The following is an 18,085-nucleotide window of genomic DNA, read 5'->3' on the forward strand; positions in this document are numbered from 1 at the left end:
ACACACACACACTGCACACACACACACACCAGTACATGTATGGGTACACACATGGGTACACACACACACACACACACTGCACACACACATACAGTACGTGTATGGGTACACACACACACACACACACTGCACACACACCAGTACATGTATGGGTACACACATGGGTACACACACACACACACACATGTGCACTGCACACACACACACCAGTACATGTATGGGTACACACATGGGTACACACGTGTACAGGTACAGACACATGAACCAGACAAACACCTGGCTACCGCCCAGTTCAGCTCAGATCAATCCCAGTTGAACCCAGTTCAGTTCGGCCCAGCTCACCTCAATCCCCGTTTAGCCCAGTTCAGTCCAGTTCAGCGCAGCTCAACTCAATCCCAGTTCAATTCAGCCCAGCTCAGCTCAATCCCAGCTCAGCCCAGCTCAGTTCATCTCAATTCCAGTTCAGCCCACTTCAGTTCAGTTCAGCCCAGCCCAGCCCAGCTCAGCTCAGTTCAATCCCAGTTCAGTCCAGTTCAGTACAGCCCAGCTCAGCCCCGTTCAGTCCAGTCTAGCCAAGTTCAGTGCAACTCAAGCTTGGCTCAGCCCAGTTCAACCTAGTTCAGCCCAGTGTAACCCAGTTCAGTCCAGTTCAACCCAGTTCAACCCAGCTCAGCCCTGTTCAGTCCAGCTCAGCCCAGTTCAGCCCAGTTCAGCTCAGCTCACTTCAGTCCAGTTTAGCCCAGTTCATCACAACTCAAGCTTGGCTCAGCCCAGTTCAACCCAGTTCAGCCCAGCTCAGCCCAGTTCAGTCCAGTTTAGCCCAGTTCAGCGCAACTCAAGTTTGGCTCAGCCCAGCTCAGCTCAGCCCAGTTCAGTCCAGTTCAGCTCAGCTCAGCCCACTTCAGTCCAGTTTAGCCCAGCTCATTGTAACTCAAGCTTATTTCAGCCCAGTTCAGCGCAGTTCAGCCCAGCCCAGCACAGCTCAATCCCAGTTCAGACCAGTTCAGTTCAGCTCAATCCCAGTTCAGTTCAGCCCAGCTCAGCTCAATCCCAGTTCAGCTCAGCTCACTTCACTCCAGTTTAACCTAGTTCATCACAACTCAAGCTTGGCTCAGCCCAGCTTGGCCCAGCTCAGCCCAGTTCAGTTTAGCCCAGTTCAGCTCAGCTCACTTCACTCCAGTTTAGCCCAGCTCATTGTAGCTCAAGCTTGGCTCAGCCCAGTTCAGTTCAACCCAGCTCAGCTCAGCTCAATCCCAGTTCAGCCCAGCCCAGCCCAGTTCAGTCCAGTTTAGCCCAGTTCATCACAACTCAAGCTTGGCTCAGCCCAGTTCAGGCCAGCCCAGCTCATCTCAATCCCAGCTCAGCCCAGCTCAGCACACTTCAGTCCAGTTTAGCCCAGTTCATTGCAATTCAAGCTTGGCTCAGCTTGGCTCAGCTCAGTTCAACCCAGTTCAGTCCAGTTCATCCCAGTTCAGCCCAGCTCAGCCCAGCACACTTCACTCCAGTTTAACCCAGTTCATCACAACTAAACTTGGCTCAGCCCAGCTCAGCCCAGTTTAACCCAGTTCAGTCCAGCCCAGTTCAACCCAGCTCAGCCCAGCTCAGCCCAGTTCAGCACAGCCCAGCACACTTCACTCTAGTTTAACCCAGCTCATCACAACTCAAGCTTGGCTCAGCCCAGTTCAACCCAGTTTAAGCCAGTTCAACCCAGCCCAGCCCAGGCCCGGCCCAGCTCCGGGGGGGGGCGGGACCTCCGCGGGGTTGGGCGTGGCCCCTCCCACTCCCGCTTCCCCCCCCCCCCTCCCCGCCGGGGGATCCCCCTCAGGCCCCTCCCCTCCCCCCCCGGGGGATCCCCCCATGCCCCTCCCCCCCCCAGAGGCCCCTCCCCCCCAGGCCCCTCCCCCCCCCCTCGCACCAGTGCAGCAGAGCCTCGCGCTCAGGAGCCGCCGTCGTTCGGGGCTGCCCCATAGCGGGGGGGGGGAGGGGCTGAGCCCTATGGGGCTGCCCCACATGGGGGTGGGGGTGGGGCTGCCCTCTATGGGGCTGGTGCCGCCGTCCATGGGGCCGCCGTCTATGGGGCTGCCGCTGCCGTCCATGGCGTTGGTGCTGCCGTCTATGGGGTTGGTGCTGCTCTCCATGGGGCTGGAGCTGCCGTCTATAGGGCTGGCGCTGCTCTCCATAGGGCTGGTGCTGGCGCTGCCGTCTATGGGGCTGGTTCTGCCGTCTATGGGGCTGGGGCTGCTGCTGCCGTCCATAGGGGTGGAGCTGCCCTCCATGGGGCTGGCGCTGCCCTCTATGGGGTTGGTGCTGCCCTCTATGGGGCTGCCCCTGCCCTCTATGGGGCTGGGGCTGCTGCTGCCGTCCATAGGGGTGGAGCTGCCGTCCATGGGGCTGGCGCTGCCCTCTATGGGGTAGGTGCTGCCGTCCATGGGGCTGCCGCTGCCCTCTATGGGGCTAGTGCTGCTCTCTATGGGGCTAGTGCTGCTCTCTATGGGGCTGCCGAGCGCAGAACGGCTCCGACGGGACGGGACGGGAGGGGCCGGGATGGGCGGGGCCAAGCGGAGTGGGCGGGGCCAGGCGAGATGGGCGGGGCCACGCTGGCCCCGCCCCCTCCTCTGCCACCGCCCCACGGACGGCACCGAAGGGGGGACCGGGGGGAGCCCCCCCCCCATAGACCCTGTGTGCGCATGCGCGGAACCCCCAATGCTGCGCACCCCATAGGGCTGTGCACCAGTACCCAATGATGCTGTGCACCAGTACCCAATGCTGTGCACCAGTACCCAATGCTGTGCACCAGTACCAATGATGCTGTGCACCAGTACCAATGATGCTGTGCACCAGTACCAATGATGCTGTGCACCAGTACCAATGATGCTGTGCACCAGTACCCAATGATGCTGTGCACCAGTACCCAATGATGCTGTGCACCAGTACCAATGATGCTGTGCACCAGTACCCAATGATGCTGTGCACCAGTACCAATGATGCTGTGCACCAGTACCAATGATGCTGTGCACCAGTACCCAATGATGCTGTGCACCAGTACCCAATGATGCTGTGCACCAGTACCCAATGCTGTGCACCAGTACCAATGATGCTGTGCACCAGTACCCAATGCTGTGCACCAGTACCAATGATGCTGTGCACCAGTACCAATGATGCTGTGCACCAGTACCAATGATGCTGTGCACCAGTACCAATGATGCTGTGCACCAGTACCAATGATGCTGTGCACCAGTACCAATGATGCTGTGCACCAGTACCCAATGCTGTGCACCAGTACCAATGATGCTGTGCACCAGTACCCAATGATGCTGTGCACCAGTACCAATGATGCTGTGCACCAGTACCCAATGATGCTGTGCACCAGTACCCAATGCTGTGCACCAGTACCCAATGCTGTGCACCAGTACCCAATGCTGTGCACCAGTACCAATGATGCTGTGCACCAGTACCAATGATGCTGTGCACCAGTACCCAATGCTGTGCACCAGTACCAATGATGCTGTGCACCAGTACCCAATGCTGTGCACCAGTACCAATGATGCTGTGCACCAGTACCAATGATGCTGTGCACCAGTACCAATGATGCTGTGCACCAGTACCCAATGCTGTGCACCAGTACCAATGATGCTGTGCACCAGTACCAATGATGCTGTGCACCAGTACCAATGATGCTGTGCACCAGTACCAATGATGCTGTGCACCAGTACCCAATGATGCTGTGCACCAGTACCCAATGATGCTGTGCACCAGTACCCAATGATGCTGTGCACCAGTACCCAATGCTGTGCACCAGTACCAATGATGCTGTGCACCAGTACCCAATGCTGTGCACCAGTACCAATGATGCTGTGCACCAGTACCAATGATGCTGTGCACCAGTACCCAATGCTGTGCACCAGTACCCAATGCTGTGCACCAGTACCCAATGCTGTGCACCAGTACCAATGATGCTGTGCACCAGTACCCAATGATGCTGTGCACCAGTACCCAATGATGCTGTGCACCAGTACTCAATGATGCTGTGCACCAGTACCAATGATGCTGTGCACCAGTACCCAATGCTGTGCACCAGTACCAATGATGCTGTGCACCAGTACCAATGATGCTGTGCACCAGTACCAATGATGCTGTGCACCAGTACCAATGATGCTGTGCACCAGTACCCAATGCTGTGCACCAGTACCTGATGCTGTGCACCAGTACCAATGATGCTGTGCACCAGTACCCAATGCTGTGCACCAGTACCAATGATGCTGTGCACCAGTACCCAATGCTGTGCACCAGTACCTGATGCTGTGCACCAGTACCAATGATGCTGTACACCAGTACCCAATGCTGTGCACCAGTACCCAATGATGCTGTGCACCAGTACCAATGATGCTGTGCACCAGTACCCAATGCTGTGCACCAGTACCAATGATGCTGTGCACCAGTACCCAATGATGCTGTGCACCAGTACCAATGATGCTGTGCACCAGTACCCAATGATGCTGTGCACCAGTACCCAATGCTGTGCACCAGTACCAATGATGCTGTGCACCAGTACCCAATGCTGTGCACCAGTACCCAATGATGCTGTGCACCAGTACCAATGATGCTGTGCACCAGTACCCAATGCTGTGCACCAGTACCCAATGATGCTGTGCACCAGTACCCAATGCTGTGCACCAGTACCAATGATGCTGTGCACCAGTACCCAATGCTGTGCACCAGTACCAATGATGCTGTGCACCAGTACCCAATGATGCTGTGCACCAGTACCAATGATGCTGTGCACCAGTACCCAATGCTGTGCACCAGTACCAATGATGCTGTGCACCAGTACCAATGCTGTGCACCAGTACCAATGATGCTGTGCACCAGTACCAATGATGCTGTGCACCAGTACCAATGATGCTGTGCACCAGTACCCAATGATGCTGTGCACCAGTACCCAATGCTGTGCACCAGTACCAATGATGCTGTGCACCAGTACCAATGATGCTGTGCACCAGTACCAATGATGCTGTGCACCAGTACCAATGCTGTGCACCAGTACCAATGATGCTGTGCACCAGTACCAATGATGCTGTGCACCAGTACCAATGATGCTGTGCACCCAGTACCCAATGATGCTGTGCACCAGTACCCAATGCTGTGCACCAGTACCAATGATGCTGTGCACCAGTACCAATGATGCTGTGCACCAGTACCCAATGCTGTGCACCAGTACCCAATGCTGTGCACCAGTACCCAATGCTGTACACCAGTACCAATGATGCTGTGCACCAGTACCAATGCTGTGCACCAGTACCAATGATGCTGTGCACCAGTACCCAATGCTGTGCACCAGTACCCAATGATGCTGTGCACCAGTACCAATGATGCTGTGCACCAGTACCCAATGCTGTGCACCAGTACCCAATGCTGTGCACCAGTACCAATGATGCTGTGCACCAGTACCCAATGCTGTGCACCAGTACCCAATGATGCTGTGCACCAGTACCAATGATGCTGTGCACCAGTACCCAATGCTGTGCACCAGTACCCAATGATGCTGTGCACCAGTACCCAATGCTGTGCACCAGTACCCCATACTGTGCACCCCATAGGGCCGTACATCCATGTCCTACACCCCATAGGGCTGGTGTAGGACCCCCCTCACCCCCTGCATCCTCCTGCCCACCCCCCGTGCACCCCCCATAGCAGCCATCGGGGGCTGCCCCGACCCCCCCCATGGCACCGACCCCCCCCCATCCCCCATATCCCCCCCCCCATCTCCCATCCCCATCACCCATCCCCCCCATATCCCCCCCCATCCCCATCACCCACCTCCATCCCCGCAGCAGCCCCCACAGCACAGCCCCATAACCATCACTGCAGCATTGGGGCTGTGGCCGCTGACTCAGAGCGTCCGGAGCCATAACCCACACCCCACATCCCGGCCCCATCCCGGCCCCATTCCCGGCCCCATCCCACGCTCCGGCCAGTGGGGGGGCACAGAGGGGGGTTCGGAACAGCGGAGACGGGATGGGATGGACATGGGATGGGAATGGGATGGGGATGGGATGGGATGGACATGGGATGGACATGGGATGGACATGGGATGGACATGGGATGGACATGGGATGGGAATGGGATGGACATGGGATGGACATGGGATGGACATGGGATGGGAATGGGATGGGATGGGGATGGACACGGGATGGACATGGGATGGACACGGGATGGACATGGGATGGACACGGGAATGGACACGGGATGGACACGGGATGGACACGGGATGGACATGGGATGGACATGGGATGGACACGGGATGGACACGGGATGGACATGGGATGGGAATGGGATGGACATGGGATGGACACGGGATGGGAATGGGATGGACATGGGATGGACACGGGATGGACATGGGATGGACATGGGATGGACATGGGATGGACACGGGAATGGACATGGGATGGACATGGGATGGACATGGGATGGGAATGGGATGGACATGGGATGGACATGGGATGGACACGGGATGGACATGGGATGGACATGGGATGGACACGGGATGGACACGGGATGGACACGGGATGGACATGGGATGGGAATGGGATGGACATGGGATGGACACGGGATGGACATGGGATGGACATGGGATGGACATGGGATGGACACGGGAATGGACATGGGATGGACATGGGATGGACATGGGATGGGAATGGGATGGACATGGGATGGACATGGGATGGACACGGGATGGACATGGGATGGACATGGGATGGACATGGGATGGACACGGGATGGACATGGGATGGACATGGGATGGACACGGGATGGACACGGGATGGACATGGGATGGACATGGGATGGACACGGGATGGACACGGGATGGACACGGGATGGACATGGGATGGGAATGGGATGGACATGGGATGGACACGGGATGGACATGGGATGGACATGGGATGGACATGGGATGGACACGGGAATGGACATGGGATGGACATGGGATGGACATGGGATGGGAATGGGATGGACATGGGATGGACACGGGATGGACACGGGATGGACATGGGATGGACATGGGATGGACACGGGATGGACATGGGATGGACATGGAATGGACACGGGATGGACATGGGATGGACACGGGATGGACATGGGATGGACACGGGATGGACATGGGATGGACATGGGATGGACATGGGATGGACATGGGATGGACATGGGATGGGAATGGGGATGGGAATGGGAATGGACACGGGAATGGGAATGGGATGGGAATGGGATGGACACGGGATGGACACGGGATGGACACGGGATGGACATGGGATGGACATGGGATGGACATGGGATGGACATGGGATGGACATGGGATGGGCACGGGATGGACATGGGATGGACATGGGATGGACACGGGATGGACACGGGATGGACATGGGATGGACACAGGATGGACATGGGATGGACACGGGATGGGAATGGGATGGACATGGGAATGGACATGGGATGGACACGGGATGGACATGGGATGGACACGGGATGGACATGGGATGGACATGGGATGGACACGGGATGGACATGGGATGGACACGGGATGGACATGGGATGGACATGGGATGGACATGGGAATGGACATGGGATGGGAATGGGATGGACATGGGATGGACATGGGATGGACACGGGATGGACATGGGATGGACATGGGATGGACACGGGATGGACATGGGATGGACACGGGATGGACATGGGATGGACATGGGATGGACATGGGAATGGACATGGGATGGGAATGGGATGGACATGGGATGGACATGGGATGGACATGGGAATGGACATGGGATGGGAATGGGATGGACATGGGATGGACATGGGATGGACACGGGATGGACATGGGAATGGGATGGGAATGGGATGGGATGGGAATGGGATGGGATGGGATGGGATGGACATGGGATGGGGATGGGATGGACATGGGATGGGAATGGGGATGGGAATGGGAATGGACACGGGAATGGGAATGGGATGGGAATGGGATGGACATGGGATGGACACGGGATGGACATGGGATGGACATGGGATGGACACGGGAATGGACACGGGATGGACATGGGATGGGAATGGGATGGACATGGGTATGACACAGGTATGGTCATGGCATGAGCATGGACATGGGTATAGCACAGGCATGGTTAGGGTATGGCATTAGAATGGGCATGGATATGGGTATGGGTATGGGTATGGATATGGGTATGGGTATGGATATGGGTATGGGTATGGGTATGGATATGGATATGGATATGGATATGGGTATGGGTATGGGTATGGATATGGATATGGATATGGATATGGGTATGGGTATGGATATGGCACATGCATGGTCATGGTCATGGTCACCCCTGGCACAGGGCACCGGCAGCAGCAATGTGGGTGCAGGGGGTGCTTGGGCATGGAGGGTCCCATGGCAAAACCCAGCCCTGGTGCAGCCCAACTGGGACACACTGGGACACACTGGGACAGACTGGGGCACACTGGAACACACTGGTCTGTACTGGGACACACTGGGGCGTGGGGGGCTGGGCCCAACGTGGCACTGTTCGGCTCTGCCCCACAGCTGCACCCCATAGATAAGGAGCTGGGGGGGGGCAGGGAGCACCAGTACAGAGAGATATGGGACCAGTACACGCATCTATGGGGCACCAGTACCGCGGCACCACACACAGCACCGGCACGGATCCTATGGTCATGCTATGGTCATGCTATGGTCATGCTATGGTCATGCTATGGTCATGCCATGTTCATCATGGTTCATGCCATGGTCATGCTATGGTCATGCCATGGTCATCATGGTTCATGCCATGGTCATGCTATGGTCATGCTATGGTCATGCTATGGTCATCATGGTTCATGCTATGGTCATGCCATGGTCATCATGGTTCATGCCATGGTTCATGCTATGCATGTAATGGTCATGCTATGGTCATTATGGTTCATGCCATGGTCATGCCACGTCCATGCCCCATTGCCCACCCCCACCCCCTCACCAGGACCCCCATAGGGCTCTATGGGGCAGCCCCGGGGGGGGGGGGGGGGCGGCTGTGCCATAGTCCCTAATGTGGCCCCATCGGCTCTGGTGGTGACTCAACCATAACCACAGTGGAAACATTGAATGGGGCGGATGGAAGGGGGGGGATGGGGGGGGACAAATACCATTGGCACCAGTGCCATGGACATACAATGGGACTGGAACCACAGCCCCAGCAATGGGCACTGAACCACAGCGGTACCGGTGCCATAGACCCACACTGGGACCGGAGCCACAGCAGCACCGGTGCCATAGACCCACATTGGGCACTGAACCACAGCAGCACCAGTACCATAGACCCACAATGGCACTGAACCACAGCAGCACCAGTGCCACAGCCCCACACCATCAATGGGGTATGGTACAGGCAGGAATAACCCCAATATGGCCCAATACAGTCCAACATGGCCCAGTACAGCCCAACATAGCCCAGTACAGTCCAACATAGCCCAGTACAGCCTAACATGGCCCAATACAGCCCAACATGGCCCAGTACAGCCTAACATGGCCCAATACAGCCCAACATGGCCCAGTACAGCCCAACATGGCCCAACACAGCCCAACATGGCCCAGTACAGTCCAACATGGCCCAATACAGCCCAACATGGCCCAGTACAGCCCAACATAGCCCAGTACAGTCCAATATGGCCCAGTACAGCCCAACATGGCCCAGTACAGTCCAACACAGCCCAACATGGCCCAGTACAGCCCATCATGGCCCAGTACACCCCAACATGGCCCAGTACAGCCCAACATGGCCCAGTACAGTCCAACATGGTCCAGTACAGCCCAACATGGCCCAGTACAGTCCAACATGGCCCAGTACAGCCCAACATGGCCCAGTACAGTCCAACATGGCCCAGTACAGCCTAACACAGCCCAACATGGCCCAACATGACATAACATGGTCCAACATGGCTCAACACAGCCCAGTACAGCCCAGTACAGCCCATCATGGCCCAGTACAGCCGAACACGGGTGACAGTCTCCGGCAGCTGTGACCTTGGTTGTGCCCTTGGGCGCGGCCTGGGCCAGTGCCAGGGACGGCGGCGATGCCAACACCGTGTGTGTGTGGGCAGGGAGAGAGTACAGGCAGTCGGGACAGGCAGCGGGTACAGGCAGTGGATGGAGGCAGCAGGTACAGGCAGCAGGTACAGGCGGTGGGTACAGGCAGCGGGGACAGGCAGCGGGTACAGGCAGTGGGTACAGGGATAGGGTACAGGCAGCGGATACAGGCAACAGGTACAGGCAGTGGGGACAGGCAGGGTACAGGCAGCGGGTACAGGCGGGGGGACAGGCAGGGTACAGACAGGTCTGGTGGCAGGGTGGTGGGCAGCCGGTACAGGCAGCACATCACAGGCTGTGGGTACAGGCAGTGGGTACAGGCAGCGGGGACAGGCAGCAGGTACAAGCAGTGGGGACAGGCAGGCTGGTGGCAGCACATCACAGGTAGGCTGCTGGCAGTGGGTGCAGGCAGGGTGTTGGCAGGGTACAGGCAGCGGGTACAGGCTGTGGGTACAGGCAGCACATCACAGGCTCTGGGTACAGGCAGTGGGTACAGGCAGCACATCACAGGCTGTGGGTACAGGCAGCACATCACAGGCAGTGGGTACAGGCAGCACATCACAAGCTGTGGGTACAGGCAGCACATCACAGGCTGTGGGTACAGGCAGCACATCACAAGCTGTGGGTACAGGCAGCACATCACAAGCTGTGGGTACAGGCAGCACATTACAGGCAGTGGGTACAGGCAGTGGGTACAGGCTGTAGGTACAGGCAGTGTGCTGGCTGTGGGTACAGGCAGGTTTCTGGCAGTGCCCGATGCCGGAAGCCGCAGGCAACGCCCTGGAAAGTGCCTGAGGGGAGAGACAGACACAGATGGGGCCGTGGGAGGGGAGGGAGGACAGACTAGAGGGGATGGAGGGAGGGATGCAGGGATGGATGCAGGAAGGAAGGGATGGATGGTGGGATAATGAAGGGATGGATGCAGGAGAGGAGGAATGACAGATGATGATGGATGGAGGAAGGGATGAGGAATGATGATGAAGGGATGATTGGAGGATGATGGAGGGATGAAGGAAGGAAGGGATGGATGCAGGGATGGATGGAAGGATGATGAATGGGAGATGGAGGCATAGGGGATGGAGGGATGATGGATGGATGGATGGACAGACGGATGCAGGGATGGATGCAGGAGGATGATGAAGAGAGGGATGCAGGAAAGGATGGATACAAGTATGAAGGAAGGAAGGGATGGATGCAGGGATGAAGGAAGGATGATGAATGGGAGATGGAGGCATGAGGGATGCAGGGATGATGGATGGATGGATGGATGCAGGGATGGATGCAGGAGAAGAGGAATGACAGAGAGATGAGGATGGATGGAGAAAGGGATGATGATGATGATGAAGGTGATTGGGGGATGATGCAGGAATGATGAAGGGATGATGATGATGAAGGGATGAAAGGAGGATGATTGGGGGATGCTGGATGAGGGATGATTGGGGGATGATGAAGGGATGATGGAGGGATGCTGGATAAGGGATGATGTATATGGATCAATACCCATGGCCGCAGCTGCAGTGTCTCCAATGTGGGGGTCCCATTGGACCCCACTGCATCTCTGCCTGTTCCTGCCCCTATGACCCCCCCTGAGCCCCATTGAGGCCCCATTGAGGCCCCATCCCAACATCCCCTGCGCCTCCTATGGGATGTGTCCATGTCCCCTCCTGTCACCAGATCCCTGTTCCCATTGGAATTTGTCACCGTCACAACAGCTGCTGTGGGGCAATGGGGGGGGGGGAGGAACCATGGGGGGGATATGGGGGGGCCATGGGGGGGTGTGTCATGGAGGGCTGTAGGGGGTGGTGCCGGTTTGGGGGGGGTATGGAGTCACACATGGCACCGTCAACCGCACTGTCAACTGCACCATCAACTGCACCATCACCCGCACCATCAACCACACCGTCAACCGCACCGTCAATCGCACCATCAACCATCACCTGCACCATCAACCACACCATTGCACCATCAACCACACCATCACCCGCACCATCAACTGCACCGTCAACCACACTGTCACCCGCACCGTCACCCGCACCATCAACGCCACCATCACCCTCACCATCAACCGCACCATTGCACCATCACCCATACCATCACCATCACCATCACTGTCACAAGCACTGTCAACCGCACCATCAACCACACCCTCACCCGCACTGTCACCTGCACCATCAACCTCACTATCAACTGCACCGTCAACCGCACCATTGCACCATTAACCACACCATTCCCCACACCATCAACCACACCTTCAACCACACCATCAACACCATCAATCACACCATCACCCCCCCCACCGCGAACCCCCCTGCACCCCCCCCCCCTCCTGCCCCATAGAGGGCGCCCCCCCCGGTTGTGGGCGGAGCCATCGGCCCCGATGGGACCGGACTCACCAGTGTCCCCAGTACCACTGCGGCGCCTCCAGTACCAAACCAGTGCCAGAGACGCTGCGTGACCCACGGCCACCAGCGACGGGAACAACGTCCCCGTGTCCTCCATGGGGCACAGGCTCCACTTGGGGGGCAGGGACACCACAACGCCCCTCCCCCCGCCCCTTAACCCCTCCCGTTCCGTGGGGGGGGTTGGGACACCTCCTGCGTCCGGTACCGGCAACACCGTTACCAACCCCCCCCCCATCCCATTACCGGTTCATCCCATTACCGGTTCATACCATTACCGGTACATACCATACCCCAACCCCCCCCCCCCCCATTCCATTACCGGTACATACCATACCCCAACCCCCCCCCCCCCATTCCATTACCGGTACATACCATACCCCAACCCCCCCCCCCCCATTCCATTACCAGTACATACCATATCCCAAACCCCCATCCCATTACCGGTACACACCATAATCCAACCCCCCCCCCCATCCCATTACCAGTTCATACCATTACCGGTTCATACCATATCCCATCCCCCCCCGTCCATTCCCCCCCGTCCATTCCATCCCATTACCGGTTCATACCATATCCCAACCCCCCCCGTCTATTCCCCCCCGTCCATTCCATCCCATTACCGGTTCATACCATTACCGGTACATACCATATCCCAACCCCCCCCATCCCATTACCGGTTCATACCATTACCGGTACATACCATATCCCATCCCCCCCCCCCCGTCCGTTCCCATCCCCCCCCCACGTACCCGGTACGACCTTCATGGGTGCGGGCAGCGGAGCGAGGCACAACCGACGGGGGGGGAGGGGAGGGGGGAGGGGGGGGCGGGGGCTGATATAAATAACGGAGCCCGTCAGAGAGAATATGATATGGGAGGGGGGGGAGGGGAGGGGGGGAGACGGTAACGGAGGGGTTAACGGGGGGGGTGAAATGGGGGGAGGGGAAGGGGGGGGACCCCCGTTAGATGGTAACGGAGGGGTTAAGGGGGGGGGGAGGGACGGACACACACCCCATGTTCGACGGTACCAAAGGGGTTAAAGGGGGGGGGAGGGGGGAGATGGGGGGAAGGGGGGGGGAACACCCCCGTTCGACGGTACCAAAGGGGTTAACGGGGGGGGGGGGTGAAACGGGAGGGGGGGGGGGGGGGTTAGACGGTACCGGAGGGGTTAACGGGGGGGGAGGGAGGAGGGGGGGTGAAACGGGGGGGGGGGGAGGGGGGGGTCGACGGTACCGGAGGGGTTAAAAGGGGGGGGAAAGGGGGGGGGGGTGACCCCCGTTCGACGGTACCAAAGGGGTTAACGGGGGGGGGTGTGAAACGGGAGGGGGGGGGGGGGGGGGTTCGACGGTACCGGAGGGGTTAAAGGGGGGGGGTTAATGAGGACTTAAAGCTGCATCCGGGACCTTCGCACCCCCCTATGGGACACCGGATCCTTTAACCCTATTGCGGACCCGACGGGACCCCCCCCCCCCTCCGGTCCCGTCTATGGGGCGACCCCATCCCCGTCGGGTCCGGATCCAGACCGGGATTTAACACAGAACCGAGCGAAGGAAAACCCGGAGCGGAACCAATGTGGGGCTGGAGGGGGGGGGGATGCTATGGGGCTGGGAGGTGCTTGTGGGGCGTCTCAATGGGGCTGGAGCGGGGGGGGGGAGTCCGCGTGCTGTGGGGCTGGAGTGGGGGGGGCCGGGTGCTATGGGGCTGGGAGGTGCCCGTGGGGCTGGGGGACTCCAGCCCCATTGAGACGACATACGGGCACCTCCCAGCCCCACAGCTCCAGCCCCATTGAGACGCCCCACAAGCACCTCCCAGCCCCATAGCATCCGGCCCCCACAGCCCATAGGCACCTCCCCCCCCCCGCTCCAGCCCCACGGCGACGCCACATGGGCACCTCCCTGCCCCATAGCACCCCCAGAGGCTGAGCTCGGGGGGACCCCTCCGACGTGTGGGGTGTGGGGAGCAGGAAGGGGGGGGGGGGGTGGGGCAGCCCCACGGATGGGGGGGGGGGATGTGGGTCTGCCCCACAGCTGCAGGATGGGGGGGGGGGATGTGGGTCTGCCCCACGGAGGAGGGGGAGGGGATATGGGGCAGCCCCACGGAGGGGGGGGGAGGGGATGTGGGTCTGCCCCACACCTGCAGGAGGGGGGTTGGGTGTGGGGCAGCCCCACGGATGGGGGGGGGGGGGGAAGGGGGGGGATGTGGGTCTGCCCCACGGGGGGGGGGGAGGTGTGGGGGGATGTGGGTCTGCCCCACACCCCCCCCGGGTGTGACTCACGGCGCTGGGAGCGGCCGATGGAAACTTAGAGCAGGGGATGAGTCATGGACGGGGGGGGGGGAGGGGGGGGGATGGGGGGGGAGGAATGAATGGGGCAGATGGGGGAGGGGATGAATGGGGGGGGTACAGCCCCCCCATATTGTAGCCCCCCAATAGTACAGTCATTGATGTCACAGCCCCCCCATGGTACAGCCCCCCCACATTGTAGCCCCCCATAGTACAGACCCCAATGTCACAACCCCCCCATGGCACTGACCCCCACATTGTAGCTCCCCAATAGTACAGTCATTGATGACACAGTCCCCCCACATTGTAGCACCCCAATAGTACAGTCACCAATGACACAGCCCCCCCCACACTGTAGCCCCCCAATAGTACAGTCATTGATGACACAACCCCCCCCCATAGCACAGCCCCCCCACATTGTAGCCCCCCAACAGCACAGACCCCCAATAACAGTCACCAATGACACAGCCCCCCCCCACATTGTAGCACCCCAATAGCACAGACCCCAATGACACAACCCCCCCCATAGCACAGACCCCCACATTGTAGCCCCCCAACACTACACCATCACAAGGCACAGCCCCCCCCAATAGGCACAGTCAGCACCGACCCCCCCCGCCCCACATGGCCATGGGGACCCCATTGATGTGGGGGTCCCTGAACCCCCCATAAGTCACCCCCATGGATGGGGGGGTCCAAGAGACCCCCAAGTTGTGGGGCAGGACCCCGGGGGGGGGTTACCCCCCATAGGGTACAGTGGTACCTGGAGCTGGGGTGGGTTGGGGGGAGCCTGAGGGGACGGTGATGGACTCCATGCAGTGGTCGGGCTCTTCCTCACTGGTGGGACCGGCACTGGTGGTACTGGTGGTACTGGTGTTACTGGTGGTACTGGTGGCACTGGTGGCACTGGTGGTACTGGTGTTACTGGTCATGGTGCTGGCGGCACGTTCCTTAGTGGTACCAGTACTGGCACTGGTGGCACTGGTGTCAGGCACATGGTGGGTGGTGGTAGCAGCATGGGCTGTGCTGGTATCCGCACTGGTGGCACTGGTGTTACTGGTGTTGGGCACTTGGCTTGTGGTGCTGGTGGCACGGGCCTTACTGGTACCAATACTGGCACTGGTGGCACTGGTGTTACCGGTGTCAGGCACATGGCTTGTGGTGCTGGCAGCATGGGACTTACTGGTCCCAGTACTGGCACTGGTGTCGCTGGCATCAGGCTTGTGGCTGGCAGCTATGGCGGCGTGGGCCTTACTGGTACCAGCACCGGCACTGGTGGCACTGGTGGCACTGGTGTTACTGGTTGTGGTGCTGGTGGCACGGGCCTTACTGGTACCAGTACTGGCAATGGTGGCAATGGTGGCACTGGTGTTACTGGTGTCGAGCACGTGGCTTGCGGTGCTGGCGGCACGTTCCTTACTGGTCCCAGTACTGGCACTGGTGTCGCTGGCGTCAAGCTTGTGGTTGGTGGCATGGACCTTACTGGTGCTGGTGTTGGCACTGGTGTCACTGGTGTCAAGCTCGTGGCTGGTGGCACTGGTGGCGCGGGCCTTGTCTCTGCTGGTGTCACTGGTGTCATGCACGTGGCGGGTGTTGTCGGCAGTACGAAGCCTCCCAGTGCTGGTGCTGGTGTTGGTGTCACCATTGTCAGGCACATAGCGGGTGTTGCCGGTGGTACGAACCCTGCTGGTGCCGGTGCTGGTACCGGTGTTGGTGCTGGTGTTGGTGTTGCTGTATCCGCGCTGCATCGAGCGTGGGACGGTGCTGGTGTTGGTGTCACCAGTGTCAGGCACATGGCGAGTGGTGCTGGTGGTATGAACCCTGTTGCTGGTGCCAGTGTTGGTGTTGGTACCGGTTCTGGTGTCACCGATGTCAGTGCCGCGGTACCCTTGCCGCATGGAGCATGAGACGGTGCTGGTGTTGGTATTGGTGTCACCGGTGTTGGTACCGGTTCTGGTGTCACCGGTGTCAGTGCCGCGGTACCCTCGCCGCATGGAGCATGGGATGGTGCTGGTGTTGGTGTCACCGGTTTTGGTGTTGGTACTGGTTCTGGTGTCACCGGTGTCAGTACCACGGTACCCTCGCCGCATGGACCGCGGTACAGCCGCGCTCGGCAGCCGCAACACCCGCCGCAGATACTCGACACCAGCATCCGTCAGGTACCAATAGAAGTGTCTCCACGCGAAGGTCTCACGCACGAGGCCGCGGACGCGCAGGGAGCTCATGGCAGACACCACAACCACGTTGGGTACAGCCGGTAGCTCCGGGTGACACCGACGCGGCCGAGGGTCCTTCTTGGCCACCAGGACCCCGTCACGGAACAACAGCTCCAGGATGGAGCGGAGGTGATCCTGGGGTATCAGCATCACTGCGACTGTGCGGTGGTACCGGTACTGGTATGTGGTACGTGGTACAAGGGTCAATGTGTGGTGCGGTTTGGTACAGACCAGTGCAGTCCAGTTCAGACCAGTGTAGTCCAGTTCAGACCAGTACAGTCCAGTTCAGACCAGTACACCTGTATGGCACGCAGTGCCTGGTACGTGGGTCAATGAGTGGTACGGTTTGGCACAGCCCAGTACAGTCCAGTCCAGACCACTGCAGTCCAGTTCAGCCCAGTGCACCCGTATGGCACAGTACTGGTACGTGGTACGTGGTATGCGGCACAAGGGTCAATGTGTGGCACGGTTTGGTACAGACCAGTACAGTCCAGTTCAGACCAGTGCAGTCCAGTTCAGACCAGTGCACCCACACAGCTCAATGCGTGGCACGGTTCAACACAGCCCAGTACAGCCCAGTGCAGTCCAATCCAGACCAGTGCAGTCCAGTCCAGCCCAGTGCACCTGTATGGCACACAGCTCAATGCGTGGCACGGTTTGGCACAGCCCAGTGCAGTCCGGTCCAGCCCAGTACACCCGTATGGCTCACGGTACCTGTCTCACGGCTCAATGGATGGCACAGTTCGGCACAGCCCAGTGCAGTCCAGTCCAGCCCAGTACAGTCCAGTGCACCCACAGGACTCACAGCTCGGCACGGCTTGGCACAAATCAATGCAGCCCAGTCCAGCCCAGAGCAGCCCAGTGCACTCCAGTACAGCCCAGTGCACTCCAGTACAGCCCAGTACACTCCAGTCCAGCCCAGTTCACCCGCAGGACTCACGGCTCGGACGGCTCCAACACCGCTCCGTACAATGGGATGCGGCTCCGTCTGCTCCGGTTCAGCCAAGCTCAGCTCAGCTCAGCTCAGCCAAACCCAGCTCAGCCCCTATGGGTCCGGCTCA

The sequence above is a fragment of the Melopsittacus undulatus genome, chromosome 1, assembly GCF_012275295.1.
Source record: "Melopsittacus undulatus isolate bMelUnd1 chromosome 1, bMelUnd1.mat.Z, whole genome shotgun sequence".
NCBI lineage: Eukaryota > Metazoa > Chordata > Aves > Psittaciformes > Psittaculidae > Melopsittacus > Melopsittacus undulatus.